This window comes from Pinus tabuliformis, chromosome 3_2 (assembly GCF_031772625.1).
Source record: "Pinus tabuliformis cultivar Carrire ecotype Pingquan chromosome 3_2, CPIR1, whole genome shotgun sequence".
Taxonomy (NCBI): domain Eukaryota; kingdom Viridiplantae; phylum Streptophyta; class Pinopsida; order Pinales; family Pinaceae; genus Pinus; species Pinus tabuliformis.
In genome coordinates this window covers 1,050,425,790-1,050,440,402 of record NC_142302.1, presented here as the reverse complement: position 1 = coordinate 1,050,440,402, position 14,613 = coordinate 1,050,425,790, and the positions used below count along the sequence as shown (strand labels likewise).

General features: G+C 36.4%; 1 pseudogene; it reads right to left on the bottom strand.

Moving 5' to 3' along the window:
* Positions 1-1,735: 1,735 nt before the first annotated feature.
* On the bottom strand, positions 1,736-2,530 carry LOC149184205 (uncharacterized; annotated as a pseudogene).
* Between the last annotated feature and the right edge of the window lie 12,083 nt (positions 2,531-14,613).

The window sequence follows — 14,613 nt, the reverse complement described above, 5'->3', positions numbered from 1 at the left end:
AAATAAAAAAGAACATTTAAAAAACAAAGACCGAAAAATTCGTAGTAATTTAAAATAAAATTAAACAAAAATAAGAAAATAATAATAATTATTATATATATGAGAAAAACAATCAAAATAAAAATTGTAAACAAATAAGTTATTAAAAATTTAAAGAAAATTAAAAAATAAAAATAAGAAAATTAATAAGATAGATGAAGATTAATAAGAAAATTAATTATCTTGGTTATAAATGTAATTTGATTAATTAAATTCTATTTTAATTTATTGGTTGGAAAGAATAATTATAAATTAAATTTAAATGTATTTTAATTTTAATTATTATTTTTTTTCCGTAAGAAAAGTCGTAATTTTATTAATGAAAACAAAATTACATTTTGTATATGCTAAGTCGCATTCCATCTGCAAGTCAAATGACCTCATATTAGGGGTTTAATAAAAAAAAGTTTAATGTACATATGGGGAGAAAAACATGTTTTCCTCCCCTTTTTCTTCTCGACCTTGCGCCACTCCCCTTGAGATGGCATCGTGGATACAAGTTAAAGTGGATTTTCAGCGTCTGGTCGGGGATTTTCCTTGTCAGAATCAGAGGTGTCTGATCTGTGTAATCTTTTGGTTCCACCGTTTTCCATTGTATCTCGAATCTTTTCCGGGTGTGATTCCATAGGTCCTTGTGGAGATGTCTCCTGGATTTCTGCTTCTTTGTCTATTTGATTGTTCTCATTTAGTATGGGCCCTTCCACTTCAAACTCCTCCTCTTTAGGATCTGGTGGGGCGAATTTCCAACCCTTGTGTTTTTTCCCTATTTTCTTCTTCCTTCGGCTGTCTTTTTTGTCTTTAGGACATGTATTTTGTAGATGTCGCTGGCATATTTTGCACCTAAATGTTGTGTTTTCATAGTCTAGTGTCTATGTCCAGCTTCATTGTTTATGCTTCAGTTGTATGCGGTCCGATAAGCCTTTACTGAGATCTACTTCCACACATATGCGTGCGAATGTAAAAATTCTTTCCTCCACTCTTTGTGTGTCCATTTTAATATATCTTCCAATGGTGTTGCCTATACCTGCAAGAACCTGTTGGTCCCAGAAGTGTAATGGGAGGTTGTGCAGACAGACCCAAACTGGCATCCTAGAAACAACCATAGTATTGGCATTGAATTCCAGGAACCATGGTGTGATGAAAAGGCCCGTAGATCCCCAAAACCATGGTCCCTCCTGTAACACAATGTCTCTTACCTTTGTTGAATGGAATTTGACAATGAAAAACCCCTTGGAACAAAGGTGGATTTCACAGTGTAGAGTGCATTTTGTGAATATCCAATGGAAAAGTTCAAAAGGTTTTGGCCAGAAACAGTTGAGTCGACAAATGATGGCTTGTGATTCAAAATTATTACATGCCTCATATGTTTCTGGTATATCTATATTTAGTTCTGGTGTATAGTTTAACTCCTCCACAATGTATGGACTAGGTTCTGTTCCAGCTTGGTTTGGGACTACTATAGGAGTTTTCCCCCTTGTAAGATGTTCTTGAAGGATATTCCTCCATTTTTGTGCTTCTGTTGTGGATCTGTGTTGTTTTTTGTTTTTGTGCTTGTCCCACTGCCTCCCTCTGTTTGTTTTGTTGAACTTAAAGTTGTTGCACCACCTTGCAGCCTCAGGTTGAGTGTTATAGTAGATTCTAACATAATGTTGTAGCCGAAAATGGACCTAAGATGCTGTAGGGTTCTACCCCCATATCACAGATGTTGTAGTACAACCAGGTAGCCAATTTGTTGGGCAATGATATTCTTCAAGTTCATAACAAACTTTGTTGCAAGGACCCAAATCAAAGTAGATTTACCTGAAGGAGTTTTAATAAAAAATTGAAAGTGTTTAGAAGTTACCAAGGAAGGGGGTTCTGTGGTCCTCTGGGTCATGCATGACCGTGCAGCTTCAATGTCTTCATAATGCTCTGTAGTCTGTGGGTACTCCTCTAGCATCTTGACGGCCTTGACAAAATTACTGAGAGTTTTGGTCGACCCTCGCAAGGAGGTGAACACGTCTTCGATTCCAGCAAACTGTAGAACCTTCTTAGGCAAACGAGCAGCCACTATTCCGACACCTCTTGGGGGGGGCACAATTCTGACTGTTCTAGTGCCACATTTACCAGTGATCTTGACAGGTACAATGTGGGCTTTCTAGATCTTGTTACCCCAATCCCTCCTCCTCATGGGAATAACCAAAATCTTGGCCAAAATAATGGCTCTGCGTCTGGCCGTGGCCACCTCTTTGCTGCACTTAACGCCAAGCTCGATGTGGCCATTGTCGTTACCCATGATCTAGTGCACCTCAACGGCCAACAAGAAGAGATAATTTTTCTCGAGGGAACGGATTTTCCCGTATTTTACCAGGTGGTCGAGCTTTTTCACGGCTACGCACTTTCCTTCTTCATCTCTTCGAGGTCCTCGGCGTTCACCATGACTATCCCCGCGGCCTCTGTCACCTCGGCCTCGCCCAAACCCGTGCCCGAATCCCCCTCCTCTTTTCGCCATTTCTTCGCTAGGGTTTTCGTTCTGTCTAGTCTCCAATTTTAATTATTATTATTTTATAGATTGTAGTTATTTTAGTTATAAATATAATTTGTTTGATTATTTTATTTTAATTTTAAAAAATAATATATATATATATATATATATATATATATATATATATATATATATATAGGTTTAAATTTAAATTAGTTTGTTATTTCATCGATGTAGTTGAAAAAAAAAAAAACCCCACCTCAAGGGGAGAAAAACAGAAAAGAGAAAAGAGAGAATTACTTCGTTGGTTATTGGCCAAATTCCTATAGTGTTATGGGTTGTTGGGTTTTTGAGTACTGTTTTTTCAAAGCCAGTGATTGGGTATTTGGGAAAAAATTATACGAACGTAAATAAGTCTTTAATTTTAAATGAAAAGTGTTGTGTTTTTTTACCAAAAAATAAAATAAAATTACTCAAATCACTTATTTTCATTTTTCCGTGATTGAAATTGAAATTCGGTTAAAATTTTAAATTATAATAATAAATGGATGGTTTAAAGATTAAATCACTATTTTATGTTAAACTCAAATTTTGTTAAGGGACTAAAAAGAATAAACCATCAAATTAAGGAAGCCATATATTAACCATATCCCATGCTAAAATAGTAGTCGCCCATATCCACTGAAATATCTATCCTCGAAATTTTATTGCTCCGAGAGCTGTATTATAGTTCAATATAAGCACGATGTGTGATTTTCTCGGTATTAACATGGATTGATATATGCTTTAAAAGGGAAAAATACATTTAAAAATATGTTTGTATTTTTTTTATTAAATATCATTATTTTATTTATTATATTTTAAGATAAAATTTAAATTTATAAGAACAGAGAAATTTGATCTCTGATCTAAAATTGTAAGTAACTCTATGGAATAGATCCAAAATTAGATGAATCCAAAGTTACCAAATTTCGCTGTACTACCAATAAAAAATCGAAAATTGGAAGTTCAGTAGAGTGCACGAGAGATTAGGTTGGTTAGTATAGGAAGACCAGCGCGCAGATTTCCAATCATAGTTATAAATTCGAGCATCCCAATTACTCTTCAGAAACCCCTTCCGTAACCGGGAAATGGCATACGGTTACGGCTAATAAATGGTAATCTGGTTGTAATGGTAACGGGAAATTACTTTGATTATAATGAAAGTACAATGTTCCTGAGAAAACATAAATCAGCACATACATAACCAGAGTTCATAGATTCTAGGTTCTAAGTAGCCTGAGCAAAAGAAATATCGGCTCTATCTCTATGTTTGTTCTCCATCTCAGCCTAAACAGACGAGTGAAACACAGAGGATGCAGGGGATGCACATATGTGCAGTGCAAGATCCAAATTCAAATCTTGTAGTCCAACCATGTCAATAATATCCATCATATCAGATAAGAAGTTGGGGGCACAGATTTGTCAACGAAACAGAGTGGGAGATGGAGCCTGCTGAGAGAAATAGACTCGATCTCAATGATAGCCCTCCATATCCAATACAGTCCTAACAGAGACAGAACTATAAAAGTAACAGAGGAGGCTGATACAAAAAGAAAACAGAGTTTTGTAGATGGTGTCTTCAGTCAGCGTTTAGATCATAAAATGTCCAATCCCCTCTAGTGAGCTAGAATTCTTGTGGACTTTGGCTAAACCTTCTTTGGATAGACAATCTGCCTCTCCATTTTGCCTCTGGTATAGATATGTGAAATAGTGATAGAGTGAAACTTTTTGATCAAATATTGAATTCTGCATTTCCAAGCATCAAGATTTAAAGATTTGAAGGAACCTTTGTCTTTGCCCGGTATTAACATGGATTGATATATGTTTTAAAGGAAAAAAATAAAATCTAAAAATATGTTTGTATTTTTAATTAAATATTATTATTTTATTATTATATTTTAAGATAAAATTTAAATTTATAAGAATAGAGAAATTTGATCTCTGATCTAAAATTGTAAGTAGATCTATGGAATAGATACAAAATTAGATGAATCCAAAGTTACCAAATTTCGCTGTACTACCGATAAAAAAATCGAAAATTGGAAGTTCAGTAGAGTGCACGAGAGATTAGGTTGATTAGTATAGGAAGACTAGCGCGCAGATTTCCAATCATAATTATAAATTCGAGCATCCCAATTACTCGTCAGAAACCCTTCTGTAACCGGGAAATGGCATACGGTTACGGCTAATAAATGGTAATCTAGTTGTAATGGTAACGAGAAATTACTTTGATTATAATGAAAGTAAAATGTTCTTGTGGACTCTACGCTGCAACCTTCCTTGGATACACAATCTGCCTCTCCAGTAATTCAGCTCTGGTATGGGATCCCTTTCCACAAGGCAAGGGCTAACGAGCCTGCTATAGGGCATTAAATATGAATGATTTACCTCCAGGATGCTAATGTTAATTGGGAGATACTAGTGCATGGATATCGAGTTCCATAATATGATAATTAGGATCACATGTCTATATACATATATTGTTATGCATACGCTTGGATGTAAGCTAACCTGCATATTTGAAAGGGGACTATGTGATAAACAAAGAACCATAGTAGTAACTCATCGACGTCAAGACATTGAATGAGTAATGGTATGATATCCATTGTATAGTATTAGGGGAAGTGAATGGGAAGAGTAATTTTGGTAAATTTTCGTATGGATTTTTGGGGGGAGTCATTATGATGGAGGAGAGGAAAAACTTGGAGGACTTCAGGCACTACATGGTTTTATTTTTCAGTGAAGATTAAGATAGATGTTGGGCACTTATTGATTTAAGCACTCAACTCGGACATGCTACAGGCAGTGGTTTTGGACTTGGGCACAGAGGACTAGAGAACTTGGTGAGGCTTCCTAGAACTAGGTATATGGATAAGTTGTTCCTAGTTGGCTCGGTGGAAAATTTAGTTGGGTAGGCTTCAAAGGCCACAAGAAGGAAAAATTCTTTATGGAACTGAAAAAATATCCTAGGTACTCTTCTTATGGTTGCAATTATTTAAGTTAATTTATTAATATTGTATATGCATCAAAGAAAAAAATATATATACACATGCTTGCAAAATATATTTTTGAATGACCACGCTAAAAAAATTGTTGCTTTTTGTATCCTCATAATGTGCTATCAATTCTTCCGTAAAAATTGCCCAAGTGATAAATTGTTTATGAGAGCAAAGCCATTGACCATACAAACTGATTTGGTTCCAAATATAAAGTTGCAATATGTACCTTTTGTGTGCTTTGCACATTATTGAGATCGAAAAATTGCTCCATCTGTAATATCCATGTTGCAGGATCCTTGCCATCAAACTTCCTCATATCGATTTTTGGAATATGGTGGGTCTTTAATCCAACATTAGAGTCTATGTAATCATGATTAACATTTCTTTTGTTCTCATCATGAGTTTCCTTTACTACCCTTTCACCATTAGTGACCCTTTCTTGTAGCAACTTATTCATATTTATCTTCAATTCTTCCATGTCTGTCTTCAAATCTATCTTCAAATCATCCATCTTAGCTTCCATGTCATTCATCTTAGCTTATACACCTTTCTTTAAACAATCCATCTTAGCTTCTATGCCTTTCTTTAGACCATCCATCTTAGATTCTGTTCCTTTTTGTGCAAGGGACAGTTGTTGCACTTGGTCTTGTAATTTTGATATATCATGTCGCATTTCTTCCTCTTCTTCATGAGTCATGCTAGAGCTTTCAGGTTCCTTACTAGGGGTTTGCATTTTCTTCCCTCGGGGCAACAGTTAACGATAATAATGCTCTACTATGCCCTTTGAATTCCTTCAAAATAAATTTTCAAACCAAGCTTAAGCAAAAATTTAAGAAAATCTACACACCTTTTTTCACTTTGTAGGAGCTCGATATTGCCTATGATGTATCTCTGTACTTTCCGATCATCTAGATCTAAATTTATGACCTGCAGTAGCCCTCTGTGTCCTCTTTCCAATGCCTCAAGTCTGACCCAAATTGAATTCTCCAAGGAAGAGTTATGTGAAATCTCCCACAGTGACTTGATTATAGACTAGTTCAGTAGAGCGAACTTGTACGACGTGCCACGAGTCACTGTTTTTACCTTTGGATCTAAAAAATGCATACAAAAAACTACATTCCATCCTCTTTCTGTACCTTCTTATGAAATTTCAATCCGATCCCCAGAGAGAAAGTTATGACGCTTTTCCCTAGGTCACCTGTTTGGAATGTAATTCAAGAGTCTGCAAAAAGACCAACTTCCTCATATCATATCTCTGCAAATATAGTGCGAAAAGCTTTGAAATTCAGATCCGAGGTTCAGCATGATTTCTTCTCAAATGGGTTTTTTTTTTAACTTCTAAACCATCGCAGAAAAAAAGTTATAGCGAAAATTCCACGATGACCTGTTTGGAGTAGCGAAACCCTAGAATCCAAAGCTCTGATACCAAATGTTATGAAACCAGCTCAAGAAAAAGATAGAAAATATAGATCAACACCTTAGAATTCAACCTCTTTGAGGAGGCAACCTCCTTTACATTACGTAAATGAGCAATTCTTGGATGATTCAAATGACAAAACCTCCTTTCTATAGAGGAGCCTAAGGAGTCACAATATAACCCAGCCGACCTAACAATAATAATATAAAGCCACAAAAATAACAATAAAGAGATTATATGGGGCACAGTAATAACAATATGGGGATAATAGGGGCACAACAATATTAATAAGGGGTACAGCTACAATAGTTATGGGGTAATCACTAGTATTATAGGGATCCAACATATAGAGACCCAAATGTTGAGACCATGGTTGGAAAGCCTTACATTATTTTCTCGGAGGAAGGGTAAAGTCCATAAGACCCATAATCCTTGTTAGATTGTTTGAACTCAGGGGGAATAAATTAAATAAAGGATTTCAAATCTAGTTGAAATAATACAAAGGGATGGCTCTATATTTTATGCATATGCCTTTCTTATTCTTATTACAGTGGGGGGTGGCTAGTTCATGCATCTCGTAGTGACCCATTTTCCTCATGAAAAACTTTTAGGCTTGGAATTTGTTATGAACCTTGCACCTTAAAAATGATAAGAAGCTAATAATTTTATTCCCCTTTTATGGGGAAACCTCTTTTGTAATGATTATAATGTATAAGACAAATTTGATGATTCTAGGACTAGGTTTCCTTTGTATATATATAGGAGACAAGGGACACAATTATAATAAATCGGTAGTGTTATCACCCCAAGAAACTCTCCTAGGTTGTATAGCAGAGATGATCGGGAACATTACAAACTCAACAAAAATGTTGGAAAATGGTGGATGAATGGAAGAAATGCTGCATATTCAAGCCATATAACCACTCCTACTATGCTTAACCCCAGACATGGGTGAACAACCCCAGACTACAAGGCTTTAGACCACCAATTACTCACAGTTTTAAGGAAAATGTGATGATGGAGAATATTGATCACACCAGCAGATGCACAGGACCCTGTGATGGCTAGCTAGAACCAGTTAGACGGTCTGTAAATCTATTTCTTAATGCACAAACAGGATGACAGTTCTCTGGCATTAAAACAACAGAAATTTGCATACAAATTCAATGATACATGCTATATTTTAACACAGAGGTGGGATGATAGCCCCTCTAATGCTAAACACCAAGAGTACATGAAAAATGCATACAGACACAACCTGGAACAAAGAAGAAGAAGTGGAAAGTGAGCAATTAACAGCAAAAGAAGCTTGCATTAGCTGAAAATAAAGATCAGATGCTGCAGGTATCACAGTAGTTACAGTCTCCAGAAGTTGAACCTTACATCAAAATAACATTCATCAACCTCATTACATTCTGTCTTCTGGATATATATAGAGGTTGATTACAAAATTGCTTTGCATAACCTATGTGTGGAGGGGTCATAATTGACCACCAACCACATTTACAATTTGATATGGGTCTCTGACATAATCTGACTGTTTTAATGAACAAAATGACCCTTTCTGGTATTCTGATGTCCTTCTCGGGCAGCTAGAGTAAATTATGGATGAAATTCCATGCTTGATAAATGCTCATCACTGCTCGAAGTCATCCTTTTTGTCCTTCGGCCATTCTGTTGGTTAATTGAAGTTTTTGAAACTTTATTACGCAGGGTATAGGTAGATGATGGCTTCATGCTTCGGGTGAATGATACAGGTCAACGGGACGAAGGCAGCATGGAGGATGCATGGGCGGGAAAGAAAGGAAATATTGGCCGTTGGATGAAGCAAACGAATGGCAAATATCAACTTGGAATAGCTATCGGGAGCAAACAAAATCGGTTGAATGAGGGCCATTGGATCGCGGGTGGTAGATCCAACAGCTGATGGGAGCGGAAGGTGTGCGGGAGATAACGCGCAGGAGGAGGGCGGTTTCGCGGGCAGGCGGTATGCCTGCACCACCTACGGGGCTCGGTGGTTTCCGTATAAACCACCTTGTTCAAATAAGAAAGCAACACGTGGCACACGAAAAACGCCACCCCCGCAGGTTAACGTGTGCGCAGATCACGGGAAGAGGGCTTGCGACTACCGTCAAATTAATCAACGGACGGTCAGGAAACAGGGAAACTGATCGTGATTTATCATGCGGGGAAAAGACAAAGACCGTTAGATTGAGGCATGGCAATCAATGGCTATAGTTGAGGCAGAAGGCTTTATGGGCGCGAGTTCATAGTTTTGAACACCTGGGGACCAAAGAAAAGAGGGTTTAAAAGGAAAAAGGATCCACACTTAGTTTCGAAAAGAAACGGGGAAAACAAGGAAAGAAGAGGTTTGTAGGAGAATGGAGGAAAGTGAGGAATAAATATTTATATAGAAGAAATAGAGACAACGGCAGTTAAGAGGGTGCGAGGAAACCGAAGGAGAAGGAGGGAATGACCGTTGCGAGCACCCCTCTCGGCACAAACCAACCATCAGTCCTGAATTTGACCTTCAAACACCGAAGCTGTAGCAGAGCTAACACTGGCTCCTTCTGGGGATGAGATCCTCCCTGTGAGGTCTCAAGAACTGCAGACTAATGCCTTCATGCAAAACCATCTTTAAAAACTATGCCTAGTATCAATTGGGCATGGAGTCAAACGAAGTCTATGCTAAAAGAACACAATTATAACATTAAGGCTGGAAAACTTAAAATTTCAAAAACTACCCATCTGTTGGGCCATCAAAATTGTTGCCTGTCATCCGGTTCATCATAGATCAGCAAGATAGGATTTATTTGATCCCATACCTCAAAGAGTTTAGGACATTTGTGCTTGATAGGTAGATATGGATCAAGTTTCATTCCCTCTCTGTGTATTCTCCTCCTTGGATGTTCTTCTTGGGAGCCTCTATACACCTGCTGAATAACCATGTCTACTGTGTACTTTTCTATGTCTTTTGTAGTCTGCACAACTAATATGAAAGATGCACCACTGTATTCTTGTGCAAGGGACACAGGGACACTATCTGCTCCTTCATTTTTCTTGAAACAGTCCACATCCAAGTAGGAGTTCCAAGACTGAGCATCCTCTTCCTTTTTATCTGATAAGCTTCCCTTTCAGTCTGTGTAGAGGCCACCTAAGCAAGCTTCAGAAAATCAAAACTGAGGTGATCAGTCTCAGACTTGAGCATTGACCTATTTCTTGCCTCAATGTTCAAGGGGCAACTTTGAGGGATTGTTATTTGAGGTTTATATTTGCATTTGTGCCCCATCCTTGGGTCCAACACAACTATTATTGTGTCTGCATAAAAGAAAAAATCTCGGGGTGCTGCCTTGGACCCCGTTCAATGGGGGCTACTTCCCCACTGCAAACCCCCCTGCAACCTCTGCTGCACCCGACACAACGTAACAATGTGTAGGACAAGATGTGGAAATAATATAACACACCCAATAGTTACATTACTTAATTTGGAGAACATCAGAATGGCTAAAGTTTTATCTATGAGATTTGAACCATTTTAGATCTAAAAACTTGTTCTATAATACTTTGATATGCCTTGTATATAATTCCACGGGCGTGAATTGAAATTGATGTGCCAAGTGCAAGTTATGGTAACTTTCCCAAAACTTTCTTATTCTCGCCTCTTCCTACGAGTAAACTTGTATAGCATTCCACATGTCCAATTATTCAAATATAATTTTGAAATTTGTAAATGATGTACTTCTATATATCTCCTAAAATCCCCGGAGATTTCATAGTTTGAAAAGTCACAAAAAAGAAGATATAGCAAAAACACCAAGCTAATCTATTTAAAAATTATTTTATAACTATTCACAAACCCTAACTTCCACAAGGTATAATTCTGAAAGTATATCAAACCAAATTATGAAAATTGAGCTAGATATTCTCTGAGATTTCTCATTAACATGATCTAAGTTTCACTTTTTGAAACCTCACTAAAAAAAAGTTACTGCAAAAATTCCAAATTGACCTATTTGAAACTAATTTCAGGAGCATTCAAGAACCTGGGCTTTCTTAGAGCATATATCCAAAATTATAGTGAACCAAGTTCTAAAATTGGAACCATATGTTCATTGTGATTTTGCCTAAATGTGGTCAAAGTTTCATGGTCGAAAAACTTAAAAGAACTTATAGTAAAAATGTCGAACTGACCTATTTGAGACTGATTTCAGGAGAATTTAGAAACCCTAACTTCCTTGGAACATTTCTATGAAAATATAGTGAACCAAGATCTAAACTTTGAACCATGTATTTCTTGAGATGTCTCATCATTATTCTCCCAGTTTCACCATTAATTTCCCAAATGAAAGGTAAATTCTATGACACCCACAATCCTTGTCAGATTGTTCAAACTCGGGGAGATATCAATCAAATGAAGGATTTCACACCTAGTTGAAATAATGTAGAGGGTTGGTTCGTGTCTTTTATGCATTTACCTTTCTTATTCTTATTCCAATAGGGGGAAACTAGTTCAAGCATCTTGTAGTGACCCATTGTCCTCATGAAACACTTTCTAGCTTGAAAGCATCTAGCAGTAAAGGCAATTGTCCACATGTATCACCATTAAGTACTTAACTTGGCTTTGACCCTATATCTATTTTGACTTTGCATAAGGAATATATTGCAATTATATTAAAGCCTCTATGTTAAGGCGGCCCACAATGAGTAACCAAAATGACAAATATAAAGAAGAGAAAAGTGGTGTAATGGTCCCAACTAGGCACGTACATTTAGTCTTGCTAGTTATTAATAAGGATAAACTTGATAAATTGGGGTTGGTTTTTTGTGCAGTTCAACGGGTACCCATTCTTCCTTATATTGAGATTGTACCTTCTCCTTTTAATTTCAGGTGCATATAGAGTAGCACAATTACCAACTTAACGAGAACTATAGTCTCAATATGAGAAGTCTAGCCCCAAAAACCCATACTTTGCACAAGAAATATGAAAAAGCAACCCAAATCAAAAGCTGGTGATGTCAAATTACTTTTTTTGAAGGTTTAAATTTCCTATGATTTATTAACCATGGGAGAAAAACCAAAATCATGATTATAAAAAAATGGTAAAATTCCAACGTTTTTCAACCATTGCATTAAAAACCAAATATCATCACTAGGAAAAACTTTAAAAATCAACACCCAAAATAGTGAGTTGTTCTATCATAGAAACTTTTTTTTAAATAAAATTATAACACATTTAAAATCTTGGCCTAAGACAAGTCGAACCCCTTTTCAACAAAGTATTAAAATTGTGGCACTTTTAAGCCATGGTGAAGAAATTTCATTAGTAAAAAAAAAAAAAAAAACCACCAATTAAAAAAGGAGTTGCCTTTAGTGTGACTTTTTGGAGCTTTTGCGATATGTTTTTCCGGTCTAATTTCTTTAAAGTCCTGCAAGAATTTATTGAAATCACAATTTTGATGAGTAACCCCTACACAATCCAAGTGCCGTAGGGGTTTTTCAGGGTGTTGAATCCATATATACATTTAAATAACACAAATCAAGATTTCACCTCAAATTTTCCCTGGCACTGGAAAGTCCAAAAAGTCACACTAAAAAAACTCCATTAAAAAAAAGTCAATTTATTTTATTAAAAAAAATTAAAAACACTTTATTCTTTAAATAAATTGTGGTTTGAAAAAAATAAAAATAAAAAAGAACATTTAAAAAACAAAGACCGAAAAATTCGTAGTAATTTAAAATAAAATTAAACAAAATTAAGAAAATAATAATAATTATTATATATATGAGAAAAACAACCAAAATAAAAATTGTAAACAAATAAGTTATTAAAAATTTAAAGAAAATTAAAAAATAAAAATAAGAAAATTAATAAGATAGATGAAGATTAATAAGAAAATTAATTATCTTGGTTATAAATGTAATTTGATTAATTAAATTTTATTTTAATTTATTGATTGGAAAGAATAATTATAGAATAATTATAAATTAAATTTAAATGTATTTTAATTTTAATTATTATTTTTTTTCGTAAGAAAAGTCGTAATTTTATTAATGAAAACAAAATTACATTTTGTATATGCTAAGCATAGTTTTACGAAACGGCCGAACCGAAACGGAAACGGCCGTTTCGTTCCGTTTCAATAGCCCCCAGCTTGACCCGGCCCATGACCCGGCTCGGTTGACCGGGTCAGCTATGACTCGGCCGAGTCAGCCAATGACTCGGCCGAGTCATAGCTGACCCGGTCAACCCGGCCGGGTCCCGTCATGACTCGGCCGTTTCACTCAAGTCCGGCTGGGGCAGCGTTTTTACCAAAAAAAAATCATTTTTTTGCAGATTTTTTATAAAGTTAGTTAGGGTTTGTGGAGCTGAAAGGGTTATTGTGATTTGTTTAATGCTTTTGGGGTCCATTTCCCCCTCCCAAACTCTATTTAAGACAGCCAAATGCTCTCATTTCACTCACAACAGTCTTATGCATTTGAGTGAGAGTCTTCTTTGAGAGTTAGTGAGCAGTTCTTGAGCTTGTTTTGGAGCAGCAGTGAGGAGTCTTGGAGGAGCATTGTAGCTGGAGTGAGGAGCTTCTTGGGCAGCCATTTGGAGCAGCATTGAGGAGCTGATTTTTGGAGCAAGCTTGAGGAGGCAGTTTGTGCCTGGAGGTATTTTTTTCCACCTCTATAAATCTGTTTTTACTTAGTAAATTTTAGGTGCATATCAAGATAGCTTAGAGAGTGTTTTTAGTCAAATAAATGAACATTGAATCAATTTTTATTTTTATTTTCATTTTCAGATTGTTTTCCTAGTCAAAAAATGGCACCTAGAGCAAAAGATCCTGCTTGGGCATATGTTGAAATGGTTGATGATGAGATGTGTTGCAAGTTTTGCCATAGGAAAATTAAGTCAGGTCCTGGGGGGATTAATAGGCTGAAACAACACTTGGCAGGGATTAAAGGCAATATTACTGCATGTAAATCTGAGGAAATTGAGGAGATTAGAAAGAATTTCTTGGAAAGCTTTGAAAAATTTAATGCAGAAAAGACTAGGCAAAAAGAGATACAAGCTGAAATTGGGAGGAAGAGGGAGATACAAAGAATGATGGCTGCCAACCCCCACTATGAGTTTGAGGGTTCTTCCTCTATCCCTCAAACTGATGCATCAAACCCTTTCCGTTATGTTCCTCCCTCTTTTGCTTCTGTTCAAGATAAGGGAAAGGGTAGAATGAAGGGTGATGGGACTATCAAAAGTTTTTTCACTCACTCAGGCTCCTCTCCATCAGATGCACATGGTCCTGAAGTTAGTAAAGGTCTTGCTCAGCCCACTTTAGATGACCATTGGAAGAAAGAATTGAGGGAGACTGCTTGTGACTACATAGCTAGATGGTGGTATGATGCTGATATCCCCTTTAATGCTGCTCGTTCACCATATTATGAGCCTATGTTTGAGGCCATACATGCTGCTGGAAAAGGCTTCAAAGGCCCTACTATGCAAGAGCTAAGGGGGTTTCGTTTGCAGAAAGAAATTACATCAATTAATGAGTATTTGCAAGATTTCAAGGAATCATGGGCAAGAACAGGGTGTACCATCATGTCAGATGGATGGACTGATCAAAGAAACCATACCATCATAAACTTTCTTGTCTTCTGCCCACAAGGAACC